This window comes from Mesocricetus auratus, unplaced genomic scaffold (assembly GCF_017639785.1).
Source record: "Mesocricetus auratus isolate SY011 unplaced genomic scaffold, BCM_Maur_2.0 Super-Scaffold_100055, whole genome shotgun sequence".
In the NCBI taxonomy this organism is placed as follows: domain Eukaryota; kingdom Metazoa; phylum Chordata; class Mammalia; order Rodentia; family Cricetidae; genus Mesocricetus; species Mesocricetus auratus.
In genome coordinates this window covers 2,917,176-2,923,175 of record NW_024429232.1, presented here as the reverse complement: position 1 = coordinate 2,923,175, position 6,000 = coordinate 2,917,176, and positions in this window count along the sequence as shown.

Sequence of the window (6,000 nt, the reverse complement as noted above, 5' to 3'; positions counted from 1 at the left end):
CCCTAGTGTCTAGACTCAAGTGCCCTGCCTCTCGTGCCCTCAAAGACTGGCCTCATCAGAAGTATTCACTAGGCAATGTTTCGAAACCTTGGGAGCAACAAGCTGGGCGGTGAAGATAGATCCCACCTTATCACATGCTTGCCGCTGTGGAAGACAAGGTGGGGAGGATGGGCATGCTGACTGAGCCGAAGGTGCTGAGCAAGACCCCTCTGGGCACTGAGCCTGCCTCATCCCCTGAACCTCTTCCTATGCCTTCCTTGCTTGGCCAGCCTACTCCTATGGAGTCTGGAGATCTAGGGTTGTGAGAGGCAGCTACTCAGGAACATGGAGCCCTCTCATGTCTGACCCACTTTTCTGTCATCTAACCAGATGGGCCTCACTCTTCACAGCAGCCAGTCCCCACTGTGTGGCTGTAAGTGTCACGCCCCAGGGTTCTGCTTTCATAAGTTGAGCAGGGCTGGGAACAGGTTGATGCCAAGCCAAGAACCTTTCTTGGTCTCGAAGGAGGAAGTGGTTGTGCATAGAACTTTCTAGAGTGCCTCCAACCAATCTTTATGACTCCTGGGGAGGTAGATGGTGTAGGCAACCTGAGCTCTCTCCATTCCTCAGAGTGCCCACGGGTCTGGAGTCAACACACTCAGGAGCCTCTTGCAAACATGTCTCCTGCTACATGTGGGATCCTTAATGACAGCAGCTTCATCCCTGCCCTGTGGCAAGAGATGGCAACCTTCGTCAGAGCTGCAAATCCGTGCCAGGGGTTGCCAAAACAGAGGAATGAGCAGGCCATCAGGGAGAGGGTGATCGAGACTGCCATGGCGAAGCACCAGAGCTGCTGACCCACAGGGACACCGCACATGCAAGGCTTAGAGGTGGCTTGAGGGGCCTGAAGGAGCAGAGGGAGTGGAGGCCCTGGGAGGACAGTGGAAGGCAGAGTGAGCAATGCCAGGCGGTATTCATGGGCAGGGTGCAGGAGACTGGGCTTGACCCTAAGAGCACTAGGTCAGCAGGAAAGGGACTCCAGCCAGTCATGCCTAGGGCCAGGGCTTTGGCTCTAAAAGAAGTGAGGGAAAGATGGCGGAGCTGGGGATATAGCCACAGCCCCTCCCCCCCCGAGAGACATGGGTTTGACTGAGATGTAGAGACAGCCAGGTATGGGCCCCAGGGTCTGGAGATGGTGTAGATGGAAGAGGCTGATGCTCACAGGGAGTGTCACTGTTGGCACCGTTGAGGTGCTACCTTCCCAGCACAACAGAGGCTGGGGTGGGGAAGAAGCAACTAGAACTCCCTAGGGTTCAGGCTAAGATACAACTTATAGTGGAGCCAGAAACGGAAGGTCAGCTCTGGGGTTAAATCCATTGTGACAGTCAGTGGAGAGTTCTGGAATGAAGGCAGTGCTGTCTGTGTCCTTTGCATCTGCCTAGCTGGCCATCTGACCTTGCATGATGCATCCTCTACTCTGGGCACTGGCATCTCTGCACCCCAAGGACCTGCCCATTCCTCGCTCTTACATAACTCTGGGTACAGACGCCACGCCTCTTGATCTCTGAAGCTCTTGGAATTACAATAGTGAAGCTCCCTGTCCTGGGGCTGCCCCCACACCCAGAGAAGACTACAGCACTATGAAAACCCCTCACAAGCAACACACCGTTGCCCTGGATCCAGCATGCAAGTGGACTCCTTAAGGGTACTTGGCTGAGCCTCCTGATCCAGCCTCAACCACCTGAAGATGAAGAAGCGGAGCCCAGCTTTCCACCCCAGCCATTCCACACACATGAGGACAGCCCCTGCCCCAAGGATAGCACTGATGACAGACAGGTCAATAGAGCACTGGTGTGTGAGGCCATCCCTTTCCCTCTAGGGTAGGACTGGAGACTCTCTCTCCAAGTCCTCTCCCATCCTTCAAGTTACCTGTGTATCACAGGCCCTGAGCAACCAACCACCCTTAGCCTTGCTGACTTGGACTCCCGTCCTTGGCAATCTCAGCTTTCTTCGGTCAGGGCAGCTTCTAGTCTCCTGAGAGCAGAGCACATCAATGGAGACCACAGGCTAGGGACAGAGGGCAGAGATGCTGTAGGTCAAGTATCCCTTTTCTGGAACAAGCTGAGACCTCACTTCCCCAGTCCTTGTGGGACTCCACTGGGAGCAAGTCTACACTGAGTCATAGAGGAGGGGTTCGTGGGTGAGGTAAGAACTCACTCAAAGGCTCTGGGAGTGTCCCAGGGATCGTCAAGAGCTTGCCCTGCTGTTGGGGCGCAGGTGAGAAACTGGCAAGCACTCAATGCAGTCACCCATCATGGAGTAATGAGTAACCCCCTCTCCCTGCAACCGAACTCAACACAATTCTCGGCCCGTTGTTCACAAAAGCTGGTCCCCTGGGTCTTCCTGGACCACTCAGTCTAGCACAGCCGCTGTTGCTCCGCCCGCAGCCCTCGTTCACACTTGACTGCTCAAAGCTCGGTTTGCTGTCTGTACTGAATAGCATCCAGAAAACCTGAGCTCTGTCACACCAGGACTCTGCCTTGTATGCGTGGCTGGTCATCATATTATGGGGTGGATAGATGGATGGATGGATGGATGGATGGATGGATGGACGGATGGATGGACGGATGGATGGACGGATGGATGGACAGATGTGTATGTAGAAGATGGGGGGATGGGTGAATGAATGGATGTGTGAGTTGATAAGCGGACAGATAGACGTGTGGGTGCATAGGAGGATAAGTGGATGGAAGGGTGGGTAAATGGGTAGCTTGGTAGGTGGGGAAAGGATTGGTAGATGGATGGGTGGGTGGATGCTAAGATGGTTGGATGGATGGGGACAGAGAGATGATGTAATGATGTATGGTGAGTGGACATATAATAAATGGATAAACGGGATGGGTGAATGAATGTGTACATGGGTACATGGTTGGGCCATGAGTGGATGATTGATAGAGAGATACTTTTAGAGAATTGCTGCTGGTGGCCAGGGTCCCAGAGAATAATTTAAGGTGTGGCAGAACTATGCCAGGTTCCAGACAGCAGATGAGCAGTACCCATGTCTAGATTTGTGACTCCATGTGTAAAGGTTACTCTTGAGCCAGAAGAAAGGGTGTGGAAGAAGGTCCTTAGGCCCAGAGGCCAGGCCCAGCTATGGCTCCTCTTCCTGAGTGACACTAGCCAAGGTTCTGCCCATCCCTGTATCATCTGAGGCTCTACCTGTGGGATTAAAGACAGAATAGGCCCCAGGGAAACAACCCCTCTCTGTGTCTGACTCACAGAGCATTTGCGTGCCTTGCAGAAGAGGAGATGGAACTAGGGCGGGGCATGGGAAGCTGGGGCTCAGCTGGCTGGTGTCCACCCCACCAGTTGACAGCCACCTACCCTCAGGCTCCAGCTTACACAGATCCACCCTGGCAAGCCCTCCTATGGTGCCTCCGCACCCCACCCACCTCTCCAGCTGCCATACTCATGCAGTGTGCTACACATGGCACTGGGTATCTTTGTCCCACCAGTAGCGACTGGCGCACAGTGGGTCCTTATAGAATATTATGAATGGGCGAGTAAAGTGCCTGGAAGTGCAGGGGGCTTAGGGGGCCCTGAGCTGTGCCTGTCTTTATACCCCAAGGTGCCACAACACCTTCAGCCTAGGCATCTGACCTGTCTACTGAGTGCCCTCTTCAGGCCGGGAAAGGGCCCAGGGCTGCGCTTTCTAAAGGGCTGTGCCTTCCCTCTGGACCTCTCACTTTCTCACGATCCCTGTGTCACCGACATGAATGCAAGGGGGAGGGGCATGAGCAGGGAGACCTCTGCTCCAGACAAATGTCCAGGCTTGTCCCTCAACTTCCTGGCCAGCCTGCTGAGGTCAGGGAGCAGGCAGGCCAGAGGGACAGGTGACAGCATTCCCTGCCCTATGTCCCTTCGTTCCACCTCCCGAGTATTAATCTTCTGCCAGCATCTCAAAGGTAGAAGTCATGTCTCAGCCACAGCCCCAAGAGCTACGAACAAGCCGTGGGAGGGCCCGTGATCTCAAAGCAGGGGCTGTCCACATGAGAAGCGGTGCAAGAGGCAGACGTAAGGGACATGGTGGGCTCCTGTGCCCACTCCAAGTACTAGCCACCTCCAACAGGACCCTTGCTGACTGTCCCAGTAGCCCCAAGAGCTCCTGCCACCCACTCTCTCCTAAAGGTATAGTATGTGACTGTTTTACACTTCTGCTGGGTCCCAGATGGGGATACCTGGCTGACACATCCTCCTAGCAATCCTGCCAGGGACAAATACCCTTCCCACTATGAACCTCATCATAGACCTCACCATGGACCCCACCATGGACCTCACCTACGGCTTCCAGTTCCAAGATCTATGGCCACCATGAAGCCTGAGGTACCTTGGGGCATGCCAGCATGCAGGTACCTCTTCCTACCCTGGGTCTGAGCATGAAGTCTGTCATATACTGCTCTGGGTCTCAGTCCCAGACCCCCACTTCTTTTTTTGTTTGCTTGTCTGTTGAGACAGGGTTTCTCTGTGTTGCTCTGGAGTCCGTCCTGGAACTCTCTCTGTAGACCAGGCTGGCCTCGAAGTCACAGAGATCCGCCTGCCTCTGCCTCCCGAGTGCTGGGATTAAAGGCGCGCGCCACCACTGCCAGGTTCAGATCCCCACTTCTGGTCTGCCCTTCATTCCCAGACCCCACAACTCCATCCAGCCCATGAGAAGCTCCAACCCTGTTTTGCCCTGCAATGAGTCAGCTTCCTCCACCGTCACCACCCTGTCACGGAGACCTAAGCTCGGTTCCCAGGGCTTGAAATCACACTCCCTTCTCTCCACCCACCCATTCTCTCTGTATCTGATGTATTCAGGGAGAGCCTGGGGTTGGGTGGGCCTTTCCTGTGACATTCCAGCTGCCCTAAGCAAACCCCAGGGATCCCAGCTCTATCTAGAAACACAGAGGACAGCATGGGACAGAGATGGGCCTTCCTCAGGGGCTCTTATCCCAGACCCTCCCAGACTCCGCATCCTGCCATGTTGCATGATATTTGGTTGTGTTCTGACAAAAAAAAGCTTGCTTGGCGTCAGAGAGCGGGGCCAGCCACTAACAGACCAGAAATTAACCATCGAGGTTTGGAGGACCATAGACAGAGAAGAGACTGGAAATGGTAAGGCAGGGCTGAGAGAAAGAAGATCTCTGCCCTTTCGGATGTCGGAACGAGGGAGGTAGGAAGCAACTGGCGGCTGCTCCCTGTTCTCTGATCTTTCAGGTTCTTACCCCAGTATTTGAGTCCTGACTTTTTTATTGATACAGATTAATTACATTAACACAACACTGCCAAGTCCAAAAATCATTTCAAGAAGAAGCACATGAAAGTCCCCAGGGCTCTCGATTCAGTCCTACCTTTACCCCACTCTGTTCAGTTCAGGGGCGAGCTAGCCCAGAGAGTGGGGCCCAAGGGTCTAGAGCCCAGGCCTGACTGGCGCAAGGTCTACAGGGCTCCAAGAACCTCAGCCTGGCCCAAGCCGACCCTCCCTGAAACAGGCCCTGACCTGCCCAGCCTGTCGCTGCTTTTTCATCTGTTTGCACAGGAAAACAGGCCCAGGACTGACCTCTGTCTCTACCTAGCCCATTGCTGATAGCCTGGACCCACAGGACAGGGGCAGAAGGAGGACTCTATAGGGACCCACCCACGCTACCCCCAGATGAGTAGACAGAACCAGTAGCTAGGGGACAGCTTTCTGCTAATACCTTTCTGCTAATAACTAGAGTCACAGGGCAAACAATGTCTTCTATGCATGCAAAGAGAGCAAAGGTGGGCCCAGAGGGTGTGGCCGAGACCTTTATTAGTACCTACCTAGGCTCTTGGGAGTCAGCCTTGAGGGGTTCTCAGGCACAGGGGAGCGAGGCAGGGAGACAGAGCAATACTTATAAGGTGGGAGAGTGTCAGTGCTCTTATTACCATTGTGTGAAGGATGGAGTGGGGGCTTGATGGGAATGGGGCCTGAGGCCCAAGCAGAGGGAAGCAGAAGTG